Here is a 24,018-nt window from a genome sequence, read left to right as displayed (position 1 = left end):
CATGAACAAGGGCTTCTTTCACATAGTACAGCCACTGGGATTTGATTCAGATTGTTTGGGGTTATCCTGTCATGCTGTTATCAATGCAACTGTGTGTGCACCACTGTGCCAGCGTGGCAGAGCTATGAAGAGATCAATTTGTGTTGAAATACATGTCATTTTCACTGGATCAGTAACTGCTTTTTCAAGGGCTCCTTCCAAGTAATCAGTCAGGAATAAATCACTACTGGTATGTCTTCATTCCACCCCCAACCCTCTGCTGGATCCATCCGGTATCCCATTTTAGGGGAAAAGGCATCGCTGACACTATGCACAGAAGCCAAAGCTACTCGGTGGCACATAATATTTCTGTAACAATGAAGTTATTGGTCATAACTCAGGACCTTTTTCATTTATGCCGTAGCTTTCCCAACATCAATAACAGAGCTTTACGTCCACTTACGCATATTCCTTGGGCATACCTTGAATGATTCCAGAAACAAAGTTGCAAGGCACACCATATTCCAACTGGCTGTTTGGACCACTCCAGGATCTTGTCCACCCCTGGGCTTTAGGAACTTTGTTCATTGACACCCTCTTGTCCTTTTTCAGAAGTTAATCAGGAGTGCTGGTAGGGTCTGTTCTTGGTGTGCTGTGAAATTTCAGTTTGGTTGTGTGCAAAAGAGGCAGACACACCCAATACCTTGCCTTTTGCTCTGTCCCTCTGAGATTTGAAAATCCTAATTATATACAGGAAAGACAGATAAATACAGGGAAGCCAAGACTACATGGATATCTCAGAACCTCCTACTTTAACCCACTTTCCAGGAGCACTTCACCATTGTGAGATATTTTGATTTTTTTTTCCTGTGTCAAATTCATCTGACTTTTAAAAGAACTTCATTTTCCTGTCATACTGTCACAAGAGGACAGGATCAGGGTTTGTACATGCAGTAGCATTTAGTACAGCTGAACAAATTGCTGTGCATGTGCTGAGCTGTGCTAACAGAGTTGTGTCCACAACTAGCCTGCAGCAGACATGGGGTAATTCCACTTAATGCTGTCCTCTCCTAGGTTAAGTCAAATGACCTTGCATTTATCGCATGCCAGGAGCATGCATGTGTTCAATTACCAAGCTAAGATTATATGCCATGACTTCTTAAGCCTCAGTAACTTAATCCTCTATCTGAGCCCTGAAGGCTGTTAGTAGACCTTGAAGAGATATCTTCCCTAGGTATTTTTATAAAGCCAGACTACAGCGACAGTCAGAGCAGCATATTGTGTCCTCTGGAATGCTGTGAAGAACCTGCAGCTCATTCCCTTGCTAGAGAGCTGCTGTTGGAAACCTGGGTCTCTGTGAGAGCAGTCCATGTCCAAGGGAGGATGTCTTCACCCTGTTGAGAGCAGGAGCTACCTCCTTGTGCATGGCTACCTGAGTCACCTCTGCCAATGCAAGAGCCTAAATTTAAGGGTGACTAGAAATGTTGGCTTAGATCTGTCTGATTGTTAGCATAATTGCATGAATTTCTTGTAAACAATTTGCTTGCAAATGCATCCTGCTTTGCTTAGATACTTAAATATCGCAGAATTTTAATTACCAGAGAAACTTTAAATACTTTTTATTTTTTTCTTTTTATTTTTTCTTTTCCCATGGCTAAAAAGGCTGATATCAGAACTACGTTTTTGAAGGATTCATTCATTGTCACTCAAAATAATTGTTGTGATTTGGTTTCCCATTGTCAACGAACTTTGAAACTATTTAATTTACAACGAAACTGATCACAGCTTTGAAATTAGTGAAGCACTCACTGCGAGAAGTGTCTACTGAACTAGTCTGCATCAATTTGGCTAACTACCAAGTAATTTAAATTAAATGGATTCACATCTGTGTGTATGCAGACAAGGCATCAGATATGGTAGGGTTAATTCCAGAGCTAGTTCAAGAAAGTGGACAAATGCCAAAGAGACCAAAGGTTTCTCACATTCTAACTGACTCTGCTAAATAATAATCAGTGGCAGCACAGAATTTCATGTGCTTTGCTTTCTGGGTGTTCGCTCTCTGAGACCAGGACAGGACATGAAATATGTCCTTGAAGATGGCTAAGTCTTTACCAATGGGTGGTACAGTTGCAGGAGGTCCTGTATTTAATATTTTCCTGCTAATCCTCTTGAAACTAGTCATGAAAGGATACAAGAAGAGACTAAAATCATAAACAGACTTCATGCCCGAACTATCCAGATTCCTGAATGAACTGCACCATAACTGATCAAATAACATTATTTCCTAATTAACACCTCGACATCTTGCTAAGCAGAACCTCTAAGACTCTCTAATATTGCTTATTGTCTTTAATGCTTCTACACAACTACGCCAGCAAGCATCCTAATTAAAGAAGCATGTCTCTGGTGACTACAAGTCCCACAATGCAAAGGAGAAAGCTTTTCAAATAGAGGTGACTTGCTGGGATTTGTAGTCTCTGGAACAGTACCACAGTACAGATGAGGAGGATGTCAGGGATCTTACTCCACAAGAGTGAATTAAGAGCTTGTTTAGGGCTCCCAGCAACTTGCTCTCATTCAGACAAATTTTGGGTGACCTCAGTCTGAATCCTGGAAATTGTTCCTTTGGTTTTCCATTTCCCCCAACTGCTGCTTAACACTTGAAATAGCTCTGGCTTTTTATCTGCTTCCCTTTGCGGGGACAGAGGAACCTGTGCTCTGTGTGTGTGTGCATGCATGTGTGCGTGTCTGGCTGCCTGTCATTACAGCACTAATGGAAATACTGCACGGATCACAACTCTCAATTAGCTCCTCGGGAGATTGCTGTGACAGCCAGTTACTGAACAGCAAGGCCTGAAGGAATGAATTAATTTGTAGTACACGGCAGTTAGAGTCACAGTGTTAGCAATGGAATGAGACAGCAATAGACCCTTATTAGGCTCAGCCTGGGTGATGCAAGGGACTGTTACCTGGACGATGTCTTTCTTTCTTTTCTTTTTTCTTTTTTTTCTTTTTTCTTTTTTTTTTTTTTTCTCTACCACAACCCCCCAGGGTTAGGAAGGATCTTGGACCACGAGTGAATGAGTTTAGAGTTCTTGGTTTGGCTCGTGGAGTCATTGTCTGCCTGAGGCTGTTTGGCAGCTGGCACTGGGGCTTTCATTCAGCACAGACAAGGGCATGCTGCTCTCCTCCTGGCTTGGAGCCAGGCCAAAGCCACTAAGTGAGTGGTATTCAGGGAAGGTAAGGCTATCTTTCTGTCTGTCTTCAAACAACATCTCTCTTCCTTATTATTTCAGATAAGTATGTGTCACAGAGGATATCCTAAAGCTGCTGCACCAGGGGATGCTAGTGCCTTGCCTTTGCAGTGCTACAGTTATACCGAGACAGAGAGGAGCAAAACCTGCTTGGTGAGGCATGAGCACTCACACAGTCTTTGCAAAGTGTTCCTAGAAAAACTGGGGATCTTCATAGACAGCCTGAAGTTTCCAGAGATTCATCCAGCCAACAGCCACACACTCCCTTTACCCTGAAGTACCATACCATGGCCCACCAATACAACTTAGGCTTTTCATCCTCCTATTTTTCAGCTCTGCTGTTTTAAGATTTGTCATCTCTTAATCTGACATCTACAAAGTTGAATACAAAGGCGAGTCTTGTCTTTTCTTGATCGTGCAATGACTTTTTCCTCAAATTTGTTTTTAACCTGTTCAGTAGATTTGGCTTCTGAGTGTGCAGAGTGTTTTTCTGAGTGGGGTACCAGCCTTTCTCTTACAATGAAGTTTTGGGCATACTGCTTGCATGATACAGTTCTGTTTGCTGATATATATCTGCCCTCCAGAACCATGTTACATGCAGAGTTGGGAAGGACTAAGGTGAAAGCAGAGGAATGTTCTTAGTGTAATCCTTGTAGAAGGTAAGAAAGGAAAGATTCCTACGGACTTTTAGTGAATTTGGCGCTTGAGAACAGAACTCTGCTGTGTTGTTTTGGCAGGCTGAGGAAGACATTAAATACCATGTGGGAATAAAGGGAGGAGAGTCTCTGTCTTAAGTTCTTTATGCCCTGGAGAGGGAGATGTGTGACTGGTGAGGAAAAGAGAGAATTTGTTGACAAAGAACTGCCCTTAGAGGCATATGTCCTCTGTATATCTGCTAGAAGGGACATTGGGAGCAGCACCAGTGGAGCTTTTTTATGCCATCCTGCTCTTTAGGCACAAAAGGGAACTTTTCTTCTGAAGGAACTCTCAGAGTTATTCAGTCTATGGTCTCTCCATTGTCAACCAACGATAGGGAGAGTTTATGTTACCTTCCTCAACAGAAAGCAGGAAATCAAGCCCAAACTCCTCTCAGCACTGGTGTCTTCATAACTTGGAAGTCAGCAAAGTGGTTGTAAAAGGGTTTGCAGCTGTGGTAGTGCTCCTCCTGTGGGCAGTATTGCCTTGAGTTCCTCTTACTGTCCTTCACATCTGAGTGCAAACAAAAGCTGTTGCCTATTGTTTCATTTTTGCAGTCTCTGCCTCCTTCGTGATCTTTGTGACTGCTGCTTGTATTAACTGCCTTATTGTCTCTTGCTGCACCTTGTGGACAGTCAGTGGTTCTCCCCCCTTCCTTCCTACAGCTCCATTCTTCATGCAGAGCTCAGAAGTGCTGTCATGCACTGCCTTTGCTTGCAGGTGTCTCACCCAGACGGTATGTCATACTTTGATGTAGTGTATTGATACAATAATGGTATTTCTGATGTGAGCCCTAATGGTGCGTTCTTAATGATAGAACTTCCTGGCATTGTCCAGTAGGCTGTACTGGAGATTTTATATACTGCTGTATGTAAAAAACTGTATTTTACATAAGAGGTCCATGAACAGGTCCCTCTGACGGAGGCCCAGAAGAGATGAGCCCCAACTGTTTTTTCATGCATTATGTTGAAAGTGAAGAGCAGAACATTCATATTGCTGACATGGCTATAAGGAGACTAGAAATGTTAGGAAGAGAGGCCCCAGAGTCTCTTTTTTGGATCCATATGTCCCGGTGCTGTCTCTTGCAGATTAAAGAAAGAGGTTTCTTTGCAAAGGAATGGGATTTGGCTGGGAAAGGGAACAAAGCTTCTCCACAGGCCGTTTACAGCCAAGATCTCTTCAGTGACACAATTCCACTATGAATTTTGATGTCCAGAGTTTGGATTTTTCCACTCTTGATTGTTACAGTATTTTTTTTTCCCCGGATCTTTATTCTGGCTTGGTATATGTGTTGAATTTGTTCTTCTAGGTGCAAATGATGACACAAGGACCAAGACTGAAACAGATCAGTTCTTCCTTCTTGTTCTTAAGTGATGGGACAGTTTGGGGACATAAAGTGGCAAAGAGCTACCTGAACGGTTTTGTTACAGAAATGGAGTAAAATATAGATGAAGAACGGGGGGAAGAAATAGACCAAAAGAGAGAAGCAAAGAAAATGGGAATATAGAAAGGAAGGAAAATTGATAAATAAAAAAAAGAGAACTGACTAAAGCAGGAGAAGAGAGAGGGAGATTCTCTCCTGATTAGAATTCATGAACTCCATTCTTACATTAAGTCTATATATGACACCTGGCCTTTAATGTGAAGCTGCCTACGAGCATTAAAAATTAAAAGCAGAAGGTAGGATCCATCCATCTCGGGCAGCGCTGCTCCCCTCCTATCTGAGCTCTGCACAAAGCTATTACACATTGATAAATTATTTTGGGTAATAGCTGAGATATTACATTGTTTCTGAGTGAAGGTAAAATCTCTCCATGACATGGGCATTTATCAGGAGCGCATTTCATCCTATTTATTATGGCCGAGACGAGATCGCAGGCTGCGGGCAGAGCTGGCACGTCGCGCTGATCACCTCCCCCATCGCCTCCCTTCCCTCTGTCACTTAGATGATGGGATATTGATGGAGCTCATGACAAGTTAATTATTAACTAAAGATATGCAGTTCACCTTTGCCAGGGGAGGGGGCACAGAAGAGAGCAACGATAGTTCTTAAAAAAATAAATATATCCATTGTATCTTAGGATTCTTCTTTCCACCCTCCTCTCCCTTCTACCTGTGGTGTTTTACAACACCCCCCCAGTTTAATCGGGTAGGTTATTTGAATTCCAGTAGGGTCTGGAAGGCCAACTGGCATAGGAGAACCTCTAAGAACTTTAGGTCTTGTTCAAAAAAAAAAAAAAAGTTTCTACTGAAGTTCTTCTCTGTTGGCTTGGCATTGAAGATAAATTGGGAGGAATTTTCACTGTTCACAAAGTAATAAAGACTTCTCTAACTCTTGAGAGGGACAGAACACAGAGACATGGAATCTCGATTCTGTCCAATAAATGTATGCTTTTTTTCTTTGTAAGGTAAAGATGTCCTAACAGACTGAATAAATCAGCTATTCCTTTCCATGAAGCGCTGGAGGTTCCCCTGAATTCTAGCTGGCTTGCAGGACAGAGGCAGAAAGAGGATGGCCACAAAGGTAATGAATGCTTCCTTGCTTGCTCCTCTGAACTCCTGGGGTAACCAGGAACTTTGCTGGCGCATGAGGGACTGTGTCATATTTGCCTCCTGATAGTCTTGGTCACCAAGGGAGACAATATGTGGTACAATATGTGGACGTTAGAGTTAGATTATCGGATAAACTGAGGTACAAATAAGAGTTACTCAGTCCAGGCCATGGATTGAGTAGTCCTTCAGTCTGCAGCATACAGCTTGCAGTAACACAGTCACTATTACCTCATGGATGGGTACCATGGGTTACTGTCCCAGCTGAACTGGTGTCTTATTCATGATGCAGAGAGAGTCCTTCAGGAAAAAAATAAGTGTGTTTTTCAAAACCCAAGTTGCTCTGGATGCAAGTTTAAAACTACAAGCATGCCCAATTTCATGCAGGTTGGATTTGAGCCTTAGAGCTCATTTATGTCCCATCTACTTCACTTCCTTGAAAAAAAGCAAAGGATTGTGATGTTAAGATTGTGGCCCATTAACTTCAAAAGTTTCCATAAAATGAAGCTTCTGCTTTTGTCCTGCTTGTGTTTTCAAGTGCTGTATCTCAAATGCCAAGTATAACAGATGGGAACCAAGAGTATATACAAGGGGTCTCTTTTGGCTTAAATAAAAAATGGTTATTTTCCTAGTTGTCCTCATATGGGCTATGGTAAGGGATGGAAGAATCCTACCTGGTGTTTCTGCAACAAATTGTTCTCCCCAGAAAAAAACAAAAAACAAAACAAAACAAAAAAAAAAAAACTTTTTACATGCTTTCTTCATGCTTTTCAACCTGAATTATTCAAAAACTTGTGAAAGCTGATGAGCAGACATCTCTAATTCTTTGGTGTAAAACTTAAGCTCTTGTGCATCAACACTGAGCAGAGTAGGGGAAAACTGAGTACTGTTCTTTGAAATCCACCAGTTCTGTTCCCCTGGATTAATGCTATGTGCTGGACTTTCAGGAACAGACATAGACATTTCCTTTCACTGATTTTTGTCTTTTACTGTATGATCTGACAGTTCCAGGGTAATTCTGAGAGATCCATTTCTAAATTATTACTATTATGTATTTATTTAAATAGCTGAATTTCCTGCTCCACAGTTTTGAGGAACCTTTCCTTGAAAACACAGATTTCTACTTCTTTGCCTCAAACTGAGGGAGTTGAAGTGCATTAAAAAAAAACAACTAACGGATTTGGATTTTCAAGTGTAACTCTTCCTATCTGAGGCTATGCTAGATGCTCTTACATCAACAGTGCTATGTAAAAGCAAAACTTTCAGAGTGCTCATTTGCTTTACACACTTTGGCTTTCTGAAATCTCTGAAAATCTAGCTGCTTTCTATCAAAGGTATGAGAAGGAGAGATGGGATAGGGCTCCCATGTACAGATAAAGAGAGTTGTCTGAAACATGGTGGGTAGATTAGCTGTCTGGACTCCAAGTAAGAAACCGCCCATCATTGCAGTAAGGCTAATCTCCCTGTCCTTGTCTGGTCATAGTGATCAGTTTGCCCTCTACTTAATATAATAAAATATATAATAAAAATGTATTAACAACTGTGAACCACCCTTATCCCCTTTCCAAATCCCCCTGGGATCCCTTCAAGGTTAGAGGATGTGCATACGCGCACCTCAAAGAAAATGCAAGTTCATTATCTTCACCCTTTTATGGTACACCTTGTCCTTGCCTGTTGCCTCTCTTGCAGCTGCTTTTTACTCTGGACCTCAATCTTCAGTCCGTGACTGCACAATGTACCTGTGTGGACATTGCTAGCAAAATACTAATGTGGCAACACCTGGTGGTCCTGCTTGTCTTCCAAAGATACATTTCTGGTGAGTTCTGTGAGAATCTCATCAGCCTATGTACTTGTATGTATGTGTTCAGGAGGGCTGGGCTGTTGACTGCCTGTGACTTCTTCAAGGCAGAGTGTCCATCATTGTTTCCAAACAAGCTGCCCACCTGTTGGTTTGGCAATAACAATTCTTATAGCTTTTTTAAAATTATTTTCCCTAATTTTTGGTTTTACTTTGACTTTCCTCCCAAACACCTCACAACTCAAGCTTTGATTACTTGTTCAAAGAATGTCTCTCACAGTAATCTAGGTAATAGCTGGATGTCAGTGCCATCAGGTTGTTCGTGTAACACACAGGCCTATAGTACTATACATAAGGGGTGTAGTGGAGATGGGACTGCTCTCCTTGAATGTGTAGATCATTGTTTATAGAATAGGCATTGAAAGCCCATAAGGAAGAAGACTGTACTGAGAGACAGTAGTATGAATAAATTTTGCTGACATGCGTTTTCACATTTGGAAAAGTACCTGTCTGTAATATTTATCTTTTCTGGCATAAAGATGGCGATGTGTAATTAAGCTACCTGCCAGCTACAGAAGTACAAGAAAATCCTTGGTTAAGTTAATGCTAGCTTTTTTAGAATTAGCTCGGTTTTGAATGTGCTTGGTGTGATTTAGCTGAACTATACCTGGGAAAGTGTATTCAGGTTCGTAGCACGAGATGTGTTGCAGGACAGACAGTAGCAGCAGATCCAAATAGACACCTGTCAGGATATGGCTCCTTCAGAAGAGCTAGAACCGAATGTGCAGTTTAACCAATGTGTCCTGTCATGTATGATAGCGTGTCCATCGAGGGTGAGCCGTGTGGGCAGGTAGTGTATTTGTTCAGCAAGACTTTATGGCTGCCCTGCCCCATATGGCAGGTCATACGCTGCAGTGTCAGACCTGATGTCCTTTGCTAGCCTGAAACCTTGTCTTTTTGTGACTGACATAAAATAAGTTGGAAAGGTGCAAGGACTTCATGCAGGAGGCAGTTAAGGAGCAGCTGGTCTATGGGGTCACATCTGCTGAGCCTGCATATGTAGAAATTGTCTTCTTTTGGAGGGGCTGGGTTGTTGACAACCACACCAGCCATCTTGGCCTTACACCAGCTTGGCCCTTTTCAATTGTGCCAAGCTCCTGACATTAATAGCAATTGAGGTGAAGGTTGCACCAGATAATTATTTGTGTGGGGGAAAATTACTGTCATCTTTTAATTTCAGTGAATAACCCCCTGTTCTTTTTATATCCTAGTTCTAGAGTAATGGCAATAACAAGCCAGTTCCTGGCTTGTCTGTTTTTGTGTTATTCCTTGGTATTCTCAGTAATGTGCTTTTCATGTCTTTTTCACTCATCGGTAGCAGAACCCTAGCTTGTCTGTCTCCTCTGGTACTCTTTGTACTTTGTCTTTTGTCTTCCCTTAACCGAATGACAAAAGCACTTCCTCCTTCAAATCTCTTCATGTGAACCACTTCAGTATTTTGATGCTTTTAGGAAAATAACTGATTCTGATGTGAGTGAGTAAGTTAATATTTATTAGTATTCATTTGTCATACAATTTACTCTTTGAAGTGTTTAGATGAGTTTGTCATTAAGTCATCCAGTCTTCCTTATGATGAGTCTCCTGCTGTATGTCAGCTCCTTCTTTCTGCCACTTGTTTCAGTCTTACCTGTTGTGTCTCACCTGAATCTTCATATGGATTTAGGTGGTAAACTGAACAGTGAGACCTTGTGCTTGAGGCAGTGGGGGTGGCTTTGGGTAGCACTGTAAAATAAATCATTCCTAGTAATAACCTGATGTGCACTACGCCACATATGTTGCTGCTTTCCAAGGTGCCAAGCACTCACACAAATGCTGGAGGCAACGACATACCACTGTGGTTGATCCACATTCATGCAAGCATCTGACGTGTGCACACACAAATACACACATGCACCCCTTCCCTCCACCACAGCATAAACACAGGATCGTGTTCCATATGTTCCCAGGTCAACACTGAGAAAGACTTTTAAGCGGCTCACAGAAACACACAGCAACTTAAAGAGTTAACCCTACAGTGATTGGAAGGAGGGGGGGAACACTGTAATGGAGGGGTGAAGAGTTTCCATAAACCCATTGCCTCAGCTCAGAGAACCTGCTAAGGGGCAGTGGTCAGAGAGAAACAGAAGGAGAGAGAGAGATATCAAGTGTAGTAATCAGAATGAAAAATGGAGCTCCGGTTACTTTAAACAAGAGCTAATTTATCACGAGAACGAGTGGATAAGTAGCTGAGTTTCAGGCGTTCAGTAAGTTCCCCGTTCTGCTCCAAAAATTATTCCACCCCTGTCTCCATGCTCCCATAAATCATCCCTTTCTTCACTTCTGCTCCGATTACCAATTACTCCTGCCTACGACACGCTTTCCCCTGCCCGACACAATCTGATGGGGCCCTGCCTTTTAATTTTACAAATGCTTTTTTCTTCTGGCTTCTCAGCTCCACGTCCCTACTCCTCCCCTCTCCAGTTCCCTTCTGTATCTTTGTTTCTCCTTTCCCTCCTCACCTCCTCCTCATCTACTTTTTTTTTCTTTTTTTTTTTTTTTTTTAATTTGAGGAAAGGGAGGGCAGTAATGTTTTCTGGCACCTCCCCCTGTGAGGTTGACGGAGTTGAAGGAGAGGAATAGAAATTAATTATTTCCCCCCAACTTGAACTCTCTTTGGATTTGTGGGTCCTCTCCCTAAGCACATGAAAAATTCTAGACTATCCAGTACAGCTGTATCAAAGGTGAAAGACTTATTCTTGAAAGGATGAGTTGCTCTTTGTTGAGCCTTTGAAGGAAGACATATTTTTTTCCTTTTTTCCCTTTCTCTTTATTGTACACAGAGTTTTTTGCAGACTAGAGATATTTTTTGAGCTGCACTGCTTCAGGCAGGAGAATTTTAATTTCTTTTTCAGTGTTATTTTTCTGCATATACTTCACCAGTGCTAATATTTACTTTGCAGTAGTTCCCAGCTAGCTGTCATACAAATATGGAGGCACTGACCTGGTCCCAATGACTGGTAATTTAGGCTAGGTCTGAACAAGAAACTTTGGTTGACTTCATGGTTTCCATGCATGAAATTATCTTAACCCAAATTTGTACTAATAAATGAATGTCAGCTTTAGGAGAATGCGTTGAATTTATTGATATAGTTATCACTTTCTAATACAAAGAAGATGTTATTTTTTTATTTATGGTATTCTAGTGTATTGTAAGTCTGGTGTACTGTTTAGATGCTGGATGGATCTGTATGTGCATTGCATACCTAAAAATCTTATTAAATTCAAACATCAAAAACTGGTATGCAATAATGCATTGTTTTGCTTATTCATATTATTTCACAACATAGTTTATTGCTTACTATATGTTTGTATAAGCTACAGTTGGAGCATTTGAAACCATTGAATGTCATGTTTGTCAGTTCAGCATGGAGGCAACAGATTTGTTTGTTTCAGGTGGTTGTTGAAGGCTTCATTAACTGATACTTAAGTAGCTTTCAGAAAATAAAAAAGGTTCACGAGAGCTAACTAAAAATAAATGCTGGCAAGCCCTAATTTGGAAAAGGCATCACAACTGAAGACAAGTGTTTATGCAGGTTATCACTCTAGCCTAATGTACACAGAGCCATTATTTCCACTGTTGAGGGATTCAACCAGATTGCCATGGAGCTTACTGAATCTGAAAAGACAAAATTCCCTTGCCCTGCTGAGAACAGGGCAGGCAAAGTGACAGCTCTGCCTTCTATGCTGCAGAGAAAACGGCTGTCCAGGGCTGATTTTTGTGCAGGATAATGGATGGAGGAGATGGATTACCAAGTGATAAATCACACAGAGAAATTGGCTGGTGCCAGAACCCATGAGCAAGGAGATAGTTGGCATGCTCTGCAGCGGGTACTGCCATCTCCACCGAAGGAGTAATAGCCTTTATACATACACTGTAAAACAAAACAAGAGTTAATTACAGTGCAGCTTCTTGCAATAAGGCATTTACAGCAAAACAAGGGTGGCAAAGGGAACGTCAATTCATGTCTGTCTGTATATCTTTATTATTTTTGGGGGGAAAGATCAAGGGAAATCCTCTTTGTTCCCATTTTCTCTCTTTATTCTCATTTTTTCTCTTTATTCTCATTCATTAAATCCCTTAGTGTTATTTTCTAGGGAGAATCAAGGAGAATCACAGGCATCTTTCAATAAGGAAATAGAGGACCTAACTGAGCATGACACAAATAATTCCTATTCCACATGGTTTGTATGCGCTCCCTCTGTCCTGTCAGGCAAAGAATGTTGCTGCACTCACTGTATAACTCTGTAATCAATAATAGGGCTCCACATCACCCTGAAGACCAATGGTACTTTGAGCTCAGTGTACTCTGGGCTGGGCAATCTATGCACTAGACAGAGTTACTTGGAGATGGTGGAAATTTGGCTTAGTCCTACAGCACCTTCATGTGGGCTGAAAGACTATACTATGCTAGGCACTGTTAAGTGCATTGAAAAAGTGTGCAGTGATGTGCTCTAAATTTGATTTTTTTTTTATTTTTTTATTTTTTTCTGTGGAAAGCAATACAAGGCAATTCTCAACCCTGCCATTGACTGTGCACATGAAAACGGCCTAAGAAGAGAGCCGTGCTTCTGACATGCTGGGAAAGATGCTGGCCCAAACAGGTGTGGAAACTGTACTAAACTAAACAGACTTATTCCTGATTTGAGAGTATCCCAATCCCCACTGCCTGTGTAGGCGTGAAGATGACAATGGAAATTCACTTTTGTTAGAGTTGTGGAAGAAGGTTGCTGGCAACGAATCAGAAGGTAAGCTATGCAAATTGTTCTTGTGGAAGGTGTTTTCACCATGTCAGATTTCGTGAAATGTGCAGCAGAAGTAGAGGCTATACATCTCTCTAGGAGGTTAGGAACTGGAAGCACCCAAAGAGTTTGCAAGAGGAAATCTTTGAACTCATTATTTTCAGGAGGACTGCAGTCCATGGACACATAAACTTTGTCCTATCAAAGTTTTGGGTAGAATCTCTAAAAGTCTTGTGTGTCTTGGGACTTCTTCAGTAAGCGTAACCTGACACTGTTTTTAATAATGTAAAGGATTTGACTGAACCTTGGCAAAGCCATCCATTACACATGGGGTTAGCTCATAACTTTCTTGACATGTAGGGTAACTGGGATTCACTCTGTACCCAGACATATGGACACTGGGTTAGCGTCTAACACACCAGTAGGTTGGTGGCACTGACCATCTCTTTTAGGTAAAGATCCTTGAAGTTTGACCTATATTTTTTTGAACATAATTTTAGAACTGTGGCTAGATAGCAGATTAATCTTCCAGCTGGCTCCTCCCAAGGACCTGGCATGTATTGAACACTGAAATGACAGATCCACTACCTTGCTCTGCTGTCTCATTGTTGAAAAACCCCGTGTGAGTGATTTAATGTTCAGAGTTATCCCTAGAAATCCCTGCTATTTCACAGCAGTTTCATTCTAGAGAAAGAGGTGTTGACATAAGATTGCCTTGAATCAAGCTTTTTTGAACTTAAGTCTTTAGATATTCTGACAGTTCCACTATTTCATGGCAGTATGAAATTTGACAGAGAAAGAACCTGTAAAAAGGGCTTTTTTTGTCATATTCAGGAGTTGACTGCTGGAAATCACTGTTTACATGCTGTAGCTTGTGTTTTTCTGGGAAAACACTGTTATGGTATCGAGGCAGTAAGTAAACATGCAGGCTCCAAGCTGAGGCAGAAAATTATGTTGAGTAGGCTGAAATCTGGCAGAGTTGCATGAGGCTGTGGAGCTGAGACTTCTGGGCTGCCTGGGACTGCCTCACAGCCCACCTCACGTTCTTTTGAATATGTTGCCCCTTGGCCACGTACCCAGGGCTCACACAAGATGAGAAATAAGGTCCCTGCATTCTCTGCACTACCTCCCAGTCCTCTATGTGATACCAGCCATCTTCTCCCCATTTTAAAACAATACTGACTCCACTAGCTGGGAGCAAGAGCACTTCAGTGGTAGAAAAACATTGGATTTGGAGTAGAATAATTTTTCTGACACCCACATTTGATGTGGGGGAAAGGATGTGCCTGAGTCTTTTTCTTCAGAGCAACTATGGCAGGAGCAATGGCCATCAACACTTCTCCCTGCTGCCTTCCAGCATCCTTCCATAGAAGGATTCTGGACCTTGCTTGGGGGACTGGATGTTTACAATACTATCACTGAGAGAAAGGACCCTTCTCTCGGGAGATCTCCAGGCTGTACTAATGTTACCTGCCACATCCACTGTGTCTTGAAAACAAATCTCTGTGAGGAAGGTTATCACAGAGCTCTTTAACCGATTCCTCATATGTCCGTCACATGAGGAAACCAATTGGGCTGCATTGCCTACACCTCGCTTAGACGAGAAAGGAGCTGGCAGGATTTAGGGTGTGCTGGAAAAGAGGGAAATGACTGTAATTCAGAATGCCTGCCTACAAGAAGTCTCTGGTACCCATTTCAGTGTTTTTCACTGACACTAACAATGTAAAGGAAATGGACTTAATACTCGGGCTGCCTAAAGCATTTGGTTAGAATGACTCATCTATTGCATTCAGTCTTTCCATCCTGCAACACCTATTTGCCAATTGCTAATTAGCTGGCATTGAATTTTCCAAATAGTACTGTATGCTTTTTCTGTGATGAATTTATTGAAAGAAACACATTTAACTCCCCTTGGAGAGAAAGTGGAGTTGATGTTACAAGTTACAAGGAGGGACACATGTTCTTTAAGCATACAGCAAGATGTCTGATTGCAAAAGGTTTAGCCAGAAGGACAGCAAGGCACAGAGAGACTCATGGATTTTGGAGGTAATACCCTTTATTTTATTAAATTTTTTCACTTAGCATTTTCTAGAAGTTGACTGGCATTTCTTACTTCTGTGACATGACGGATACAGGCTTAACACTGACCTTTCTAGAGTCTTAGAGTAGCAGAGTTTATCTCTGCTCTGAAATGTGATCACAGTCAACTTTTCATTAATAGAGAGGGCTGGGATGCCCCAGATAATGGAGGGGTGGAAAAAGAAAGAAAGAAAAATACATTTTTGAAGACCGTCTTTGAATATGTTACCTTCTTGTTAGCAGTTATGTTAAGCTAACCTCACTGACTCTGAAATGAAAAAAAAAAAGCCTTTGTGATCTTTTACTTTGTAGTTCTATTGAAGCAGCTGTGCCACTGGGAAAGATGCAGGATGCTGTTCCTCCGCTACCAACCAAATGGTGAGATCTGACTTCCCAGAGGCACAGTGCGGGAGGCAAGGGAACGGTTTTATTGTGCCCGTAGCATTAGTCAGAGCCAGACAGGATTTAAACAGCAGAGCCTTTCTTACTAGCAAGGCACAAGAAATTAGATGATTTTCTGAGGTCTGGGTGGGTTTGTATTCACAACAGGTAATGACAGCATTATAAAACCTAAGCACATTAGAGTTGGAGTCATTAGGCTTCAAGGACTCGCACCATCGCAGAAAATTTTACCCACCAATTCATTTATGGAAGCACAGGAGAAACAAATAGATATGTGTTTACATTGCACCAGGCACTTATATACATACATGCACTGATGGCCAAGTGTTTTCCAGAGAAACAATTCATTTTGTGCATCAGAGCCCAGCTATACTGACCTTAGGGAGTCCAGCAGGCCTCATCTCTTTCTTCTGCAGAAAAAGTCTCCAGGGTTTATGGCAACAGGCTTTCAGCTTCTGCTTAGGAAAGATCTTGAACCTGTGTAGCTTCCAGGGAAGTTACTGGTGTTTCCAGGTGCTCAGTAGTACTCTGAACTGGAGCTTAGACAGACTTTGGAGTAGCCTGGCTCTCTTTATTTATGTGCTTATTAATGAAGATGTTCTGGGAGGGGCTTTTTCATTCCTTTTTATGGACATGCCTGGGTTTTTACAATAAGAAGCATCATATAAATTAACTCATAAATCTTTATTGTGGTCACTTCAAATACTCTGTGATTCACAGTACAAAAATGTGGTGCCTTGGTTTACCAAGAGACTGCCTAACTCAACTTGCTTTCTTGAGTCTCTCCTGCTGTGCTATGGCATTTCTCAGACTACATATCAAGTTGCATTTTTATTATTATTAAATGCCTCCATGCTTAAGTGCTAGAAATCTATCTTCTTTAATTCTAGGCACTAATCTCTCCGGAGAAATGCTTTTTTACATTAATTCAAAACAAGAAGAGACTGGACTGAAAAAAATGGAGGAGTTCAGAGTCTGGTTATGCTGCTGAGGCTCCAAAGAGTGAGTAAGAAAATATAAGACAGTATCACCATTGCTCTCCCCAATAAGGGGACAGAATTGCCTACCTGAGTGCCATAACCCATTTACCGTTAGCAGGCAATAAGGATTTCTTTCTAGCTTGTACAGTAATTTTGTGCCCTTATAGGAAGGAAAAGGACCCATGCAAAAGCAAAACAGAAATTGGGATAAAAAGCTATGAGATAGTTGGCCTTGACAAGATAACTGGCTAGAGCTTGTTTATCATGAGTTCAGAAAATCATTTGATAAGGTGCCACATGGTGATTAGTGGAGGAATCGTAAGGGTGGCTGAAGGGGGGGGACAGCAACAGGTAGTGATGAAAGTCAAAGTATTGTGCTGAAAAGAAGCTTTTCCAGGACTGATTTTGTCTTAACTATTAATGGCCTTGGCCAAATGATCGGCATGGTGCTGGTGGAAGCTCTAAAGCTGGGAGGCATTCTTAGTGTAGAGATGCTTCCAGTAGACAAGAGGAACTATTGTGCAATTGCCCAAGGGCCTGTTACAGCTACTCCTGAAATAGCACATACAATTCCAGTCAGCAATATCCCAGAAGGATAGGTATGAACTGGAATAGAGCACACAAAGGTACTAGGATGACCAGTGATACGGGAAGCCTGTTTTACAAGATTTAGGAGCTTTGCTAGTTCAGTCAGGCAGAATGAGGAAAGAGCAGCTATGATTTCTGTCTATAAATACATCAAGCCACAAAACCCTCAAGAGAGAGAACAGCTATTTAAGCTTAAGGACAATGTTGGCAAAAGAACAAATGGGTATAAACTGTCTGAGAATAAATTAGTCTGGAAATTAAATGAACGTTTCTAAGCATCAGAGAAGTAAGATTCTGGAACATCCTTCCAAGGGAAAAGAAACAGAATGAATTTTAAGATGGAGCATGGTCTTTCATGAAAGGGCTCCTGTGATGGTGCTGGTAGCAGGATGGTGCTGGTAGCAGGAAGACTGTATGACCAAGAAGTCTCTTCCAGTCTGTGCTCTCACCACCTTTCCCCTGCCCTCACCCTAGACCATGCCTCTTCTCTTTTTTAGTACTCTGAGCTCCACCTGCTCCTGCTCTGAAGGCACCATGGACCCCTTATCAGAATTCTGCATTGCAATAGGTTGTTTTTAATCCTCCCCATATCTCCCTTATTTTTTCCTTGCCGAGCTTGCTGGGCTGTAATGTTTCCCTTCGTGTAATCCATCACAGACACAATGTCGCTTGTGCAAATTAAAATGCACCTCGGAATAATAAAAAAAGGCCTTTTTTTTTTTTCTTCCTTCCCAGCAGCAGTTTCTCAACACAAACCATTTGTCTCTGGGCAGGATTTCAAGAATGTTAACCCTGTGTGTGCTCCTGTGGGGTACACAGCACCTCCTGTGGGAACAACACTTACTGGAGACCTGTGCAGTGAAGGAGGCTGCCTTGAGGTGTGGACCTTGCAGACAGCTGGAACTATAACCCAGTCCTTTGCTCCAGAGCACATTGCTGGTAAGGCCCAATGCAACAAATTAAAGGTCCTCCATATCTGAACAAAGAGGTACAACCCAGGAAACCTACACAGGAAGCCATGTGGTGTGCCACAGAACTCAAAGAAGTGGTTGGAGCTGAGCATTGTATAAAGGGTCACCAGGCTATCCCATACTGCTGTGTAGTTCTGGAGGCTGTAATTGGCCTCCAGGCTAGGCGCTGGTAATTTGTGCCTTCGAAATAAAGCTAAAATTAATCCTTGCTGAATGAATTCCATCCTTGCTGAGACAGTGCATCTAAGAGGTTAAGTCAAGGACAGGATTTTATGTCTTCTTTCTGTCATTTGGGGGGAGGGTGTGAATTTCTCCTCAGTGGCATATAAATTCTTTGAAGTTAAATATGCATTTTACAAACCCATTTCATATGACAAGAAAGGTCCAGAACTGGAATGAGAGGTAGGCAGGTACCAGAAGATCTGAGTGCTTGGCTGTAGAGAGGATGTGGCACCGAACAGCCATCTAGCATGGAATGACACAGGAATAGTAGTGGGGGGCATGGATTAAGACTGAATACAGTCCCTGGGAGGGGAGCACTGGTGCTTGGATGGAAAATGCTTCCATAAGGTCATGATTGAGAGATAAAACATCTTTATAGTTTATGGCTTTGGCTCTTGGTTTATGGCTTAGGTTTTTGTACATCCTAAATTTTTTCTCAGGCACAGTTGGATGATTTTTCTTCATTCCCCAAACAACTGTTTCACCCTGGACTTTGACTCCCATCAGAACTGTTGTTTTATTTACAATAAGGGTAGGTCACCTCTCCCTCCAGCAGGACCAATATTTCTTACTCTCCAACTCCTTTCTTGCATCTCCTTCTCCAGATCAGGAGCTTGCTAAGCTCTTCAGTGCAAGAGCTGAAGTCAGTATTAGCGCAGTAACACTTCCACAGCTTTCCATGTCAGGCATGGGGTTTAAATCATCTAGTTTGACTTGGGGAGAAATATTCACAGAAGGGGAACCAGAACAGGCTACTCAGGATGCAGAAAAGATGACTGGTGTATGAGGAAAGAAAGGGCCAAGCCCATCAAGAAAACAAAACATTCCAAAGCTTGAGGTTTCTGGCAGAGGAGATTTCTTCATTGTTCTTAATTCTTCTTTGGAATAACAAGGTCAGGAGTTGTTAGAAAAATTGGCATATATCCAACAGTGGGGAAATGCACAGGCATGCTGAACATGACCAGCAAGGTTGCCAGAGGAGGCTTTTCCCTTTGGGTTGGCCTGATTTTGCCCTCACTCATTCAAGGGACCTCAGCCATTTTACTGTGCTGTAGAAGCTGGGTAGGTGGCTGGAATTCACTCTGTAGAGCAGCAAATTCTATTGATATAATAATTGGCTTTGTATTAACAGCAAGGCTGCTCTATTCTTCATTTCCTTCAGGGGTCCTAAACAAATGGCATAAAATCCTGGGAGATTGTTCCTTTTCAATTTATTATTATTTTTTTTCCAGTTCTTCCTACTGCAAATCTTGCTCTTTCCAAGCTTCATCCTTATCTTCTGAAAATAGTAATTCCAAGCTGGATCTCTGCTCATAATTCTTGGTGCCAAAGAAATAGTGCTGCCGTCTTGCAGTGTAATTGTCTTCCTTAATCTCCCTCTCATAATGCAAATCTTCTCATAATTCAAAGAGCCACAGATTTTCTGGAAAACTTTCTGTTTCCAGTAGATCTAAAAACAGCCTCAATTCCTTCAAACCTTATTTCCAAATGAAAAAAGGCTTAAGTGATTAAGCTGTCTGTCTGTGACTGTCAATCTGTCTATAGTTTTTCAGTAATTCCCAACAATAATTTTTGAATCTGTTATTCCAAATGGATTTGCTGAAAGAGATTCAGAAATCTTAAATGTGCTAGGCCGTAAGAAGTTCCCTGGACAGTGAAGAAGACTTTTCAGTGTTTGCATTGGGTTAACGTTTCCAACCTCGCTCCTTGCTAGACAGACAAAGGCAGTCCTTTGAAAGGACTAACAGTGAGAAAAACCCTGATTGGAGTTCATACATGTTTATATGCAGCACAGTAAATTCAGCAAATGGCAGAAATCAGTAGGAAGGTAAGATTCATTCACCCTACTGCTCACAATGATATATTTAAGGAGTTCAGTAGGTAATTTCAGAGTTACACAGCTGTGCTCAGTTCTACCTGGTGTATTAATTTGCATGTTCCTTTCTAATGCCTTCTTCCAGGCTGGATTTGTATTTTCTGATGCATTTTTTCACAGGACATATGTTGTTCATACCTGGCTCCAAAGGCTTTTTCTTCTGAATACTCACATTTTCCCCATTTTGCTGATGCTTTTGAGTGTAGGCTGTATTTAGCAAGGCAATTCATGTTGCTTAAATTTCTGTGTCCCTGGCAAAGAGGTGAGAGGGAGCTGGTAAAAGCAAAACCAGGCATGACCAGCCCACCCCATCCCGTTCATGAGTCTACCCTTGCCATAAATCTTTTCGTCACTGCCAAGTCATGGGTTACAACAAAAACAGGAGGGCAGCTGCATTGAGCAGGATGATAACTCATTGATCCTGCTCCTCACAAAGTCTGACAGAGGCGGTTTGGCATCCCTCCCTTCACCAGCTACTGCTTTTGTCCTGGTGACCTCCTCCTGTGAAGATGAGGTAAGCCCTGGGAAGGGATTTTTGTTCTCATCTGAGGGATGGCAAAGTTCTCTGGGGATCCTGAACCTGAGGGAGTATTGTGAAGCATATTTGTTGCTGTGGCCCTCATCTTCTGGACTTCTCTCTCCTTTCTATGTCAGGGCCCCGATGCCTTCACTTTAATCTGCAGTGCCCCCACAGTACCCTTGGGTAACTACTAAGGCAGTGTGGGAAGTAGCTTATGATCATCTAGAGCTCTGTAATCCACATCCTTTTAAAGATCTTCTGTACTGGCATCCAGCACTGACTTGGCCCTGCCTATTGAGTTCAATGTACTGTGGAGCATCTGAAGTTCTTAGCTAAGCAGAGAGAAATAACTTCCTCTTTGTCCCATGCCCTCTTCTGCAGGAACCCAGGAAAGACAATTTGGTCCGTTGACTCAGAGCAGAAGTAACCTGGTAGCTGTGTGCTTCTCTGGAAAGCAACCACCCTGCCCTGTGCCCACATCTTGTTATGCGCTGGCATCCTTGCTCTGACAGCATGAAGGATGCTTGGTTTTGTTCCTAATGCTGTTATCATTTATCATCCTATTGTAAAGTCAGAACCCACTGCTCACCCGCCCTCTGTCTGTGCCAGGTTTTCTGCTTCCCCCTGATTCCTGTCCTGGTAGGGAAACAGCTTGTATTGTAGAAACAAACTAGAAAAGAAGCAGCATCCTTTCTGCTCACTGAAGAGACTGCTGTGACTGATGATGATGGTTTGACTGGTTGTTAGCCCTTGGGCTTTGGAGAAGCAACTCCAGGTATGGACTGGTGAGCTGATAGTAAGCTTGCTTAATAGTTGATCATCCCGTAGAGGTGGTAGCTGGTGCTGAATATGGAGAATTCTTATGCAGCTGATGCCTGTGGAAGATCTTAAGCTTTCTAATGCTGGAGATGGAGGGATGCAGTGTGCAAACTCCCTGCTCTTCAGACAGTGTAAGTCCCTCAAAACTGCCTGGGCTGTAGCATGCCCAGATAATGTGCCAGAGCTGTGGAATATGTAGGGCTAGAAAATGACTGAAAGAGTACCCTGTCTTATTCAGTCTTGTATCCAGACCCCCAGATGGTACACAAGCAGCCCTCCAAGTGCAGATCAGCAGCCCATCAGTTTCTGTGGGCAAGCTGAAGTAACTCAGAGGCAAACAGAAGCTTCTCTTGGGACTTGGAGATGATGAAGTGGGGAATGGAGACAGCACTCACCTTGTCTGCTCTGGCAATGATTTTAGATAAAAATCTGAAGCTGACAAAAATGTAGATTGGAGCTGGAGGTATGCGACATACTGCTAACATTTGTGGTATAACCATGAACTGTGCCAAAAGGATTTTTCTCCTGCCTCAGTTTTGATTGAATAGTAGTGATGCCTCTCATCTCTAGAAGCCTAGAAACATTGCGTTTCCAGAAATATTGTGTACACCCTGTATGGATTCCTCAGCCTGCCTTGAAGAGCCAGGCTGCAATATAAGACTGAATGCAGAAGGACCAGCTTTGCTCTTGCTATGCTCAGAAGGGTTTTGATAGGAATTGGACTTTGAGTAGAAGCTTGTTAGATATGAAATCTTCCAGTAAGCAGAATGATCTCACTCCATGGGCAGGCCTTATCCTATGCATCTGTTGGAGCTGTCAGCATTAGATGCTTATTATCCTTATTTATAGAGCAATATAAGTGCTCTGAGCACTTCACAGATACATAAAAGAGAAGATTTCCATTCTCCAAGGAGCTGACAGTAACTCAGATGTACAGGAATCATGGGACAATAAGTCAAATTCTGAGGAGGTGTCCTGGATTTAGCTAGGATAGAGTTAATTTTCCTCCTAGTATCTAGTATTTTGGATTTAGGATGATAATGCTGATAACGCACTGATGGTTTAGTTGTTGCAGAGCAGTACTCACACAGAGCCAAGGACTTTCCAGCTTCTCACTGGTACTGCTCTGCCAGTGGGGAGGCTGGGGGTGCACCAGGAGCTGGGAGGGGACAGAACCAGCACAGCTGTCCCAAACTGGCTGCAGGGTTTTTCCATACCATATGGCATTATGCTGAGCAATTATATGGGGTGACTGGCCAGGGTGGGGGGAACTGCTGCTCAGGGTAGGGATGGGCATTGGTCAGTGAGTGGTGAGCAATTGCACTGGGCATCACTTGCTTTGTAAGTTCTATTATTATTATTATTATTATTATTATTACTCTTCTGTTTCTGTCCTGGTAAGCTGTCTTTATCTCAACCCATGAGTTTTTACATTCCCCCCCAGTTCTCTCCCCCATCCCACTGGGAGCACCACGTGGCTGTGCGGTGCTTAGCTGCCTGCTGGCTTAAACCGTAACAGGAGGGCAGATGTGGTGGAAGAGGAGCTCAGGGCAGAAGTCTTTTCAACAAGAGGCTATGACAAGAGGGAAACCCTGTTAGCAACAAGTTCATGCAGGAAGCAAGTGTGGGTGATTGAGCAAAGGTGCTGATGAGGGAAGCTAAGAGAAGGTGGTGAGGTAGAAGGCTCAAGAGTTGACCGGGAAGAGAGGGTTTCAGTGGATGGATGAAAAGGAGTCTAATAGTGCTCCATTCTTTTTCTGCTCCCAGCACTGAGAACACTGAGAACATTTGCACCCTCCTTACTCTTCTCCTACCTCCCTGGCTGCTGAGGAAGGGAGGGAATGATGCTAATGACTATCATTAACAATACTTAGAGTACATCTGCCAGCAAGTGCCAGGGGCTGCATTTGCCAGAGAAGTTTGCTTGTCGTTGTAACAGGTTGGGGCCTTGCTTTAAGTGCTCAGAGAGACCACCAGCTCCAGAAACCAGTCCCGTGCAGTCACAGGCAGCCCAGCGCTGGGTCTCATGCTGTCACTGTGCTGGGCACTGCCCATGGGCATTGCAGGGTTGCTAGCATCAGCCTTGCAGAGCTGGTACAGGAATTGTGGGGTGGTTTTTCCTCAATGACTGCCAGGGCCTGTGTGTCTCCCTTCTCCTTCAAGTAAATCCTTGCAGTGTTTCTCGGTAAACCTCTATTTTCCCCAGTTAAGTAGGTTATAAGCTTAATAGCATCAGCATAGTTGCTTTACTTACCTGTATTTGTGGACCCACGTGCCTCTGTGAAGGGAGCTACGGACTGCAAGTCAGCAGGGTCTCCTGTCCATGTCAGCATATGCCATCCGTGCTGACCTCCCTCCACAAGCCTGCTGGTGATAGCGGAAGAAGGCTGCAAGGTTTTGCTGCACTTTTTTTTTTTTTTTTTTTTTTTTTTTTTTTTTTTTTTT

The 24,018-nt window shown here is 42.5% G+C and overlaps 2 long non-coding RNA genes across 4 annotated transcripts in view; both read left to right on the top strand.

Annotated features, from left to right (window-relative positions):
* The first annotated feature begins 2,381 nt into the window (after nt 1-2,381).
* Nucleotides 2,382-3,756, top strand: LOC118168102. The gene is made up of 3 exons (XR_004751366.1): nt 2,382-2,432; nt 3,031-3,219; nt 3,694-3,756. It is a non-coding gene; the product is annotated as an uncharacterized LOC118168102 (long non-coding RNA).
* Nucleotides 3,757-8,175: 4,419 nt separating this feature from the next.
* The window catches only part of LOC118168100, a 27,817-nt gene continuing 11,974 nt past the window's right edge, over nt 8,176-24,018 (top strand). Inside the window, exons 1-2 of one of the 3 annotated variants that reach the window (XR_004751361.1) lie at nt 8,176-8,295; nt 17,939-18,104. This is a non-coding gene — a long non-coding RNA (uncharacterized LOC118168100). Of the gene's footprint in view, nt 8,296-17,903; nt 18,105-24,018 lie in introns of all 3 variants that reach the window. The other 2 variants (XR_004751362.1, XR_004751364.1) reach the window with 2 other exon arrangements.

This window comes from Oxyura jamaicensis, chromosome 5, assembly GCF_011077185.1.
Source record: "Oxyura jamaicensis isolate SHBP4307 breed ruddy duck chromosome 5, BPBGC_Ojam_1.0, whole genome shotgun sequence".
NCBI lineage: Eukaryota > Metazoa > Chordata > Aves > Anseriformes > Anatidae > Oxyura > Oxyura jamaicensis.
This window is presented reverse-complemented; position numbering and strand designations above follow the sequence as displayed.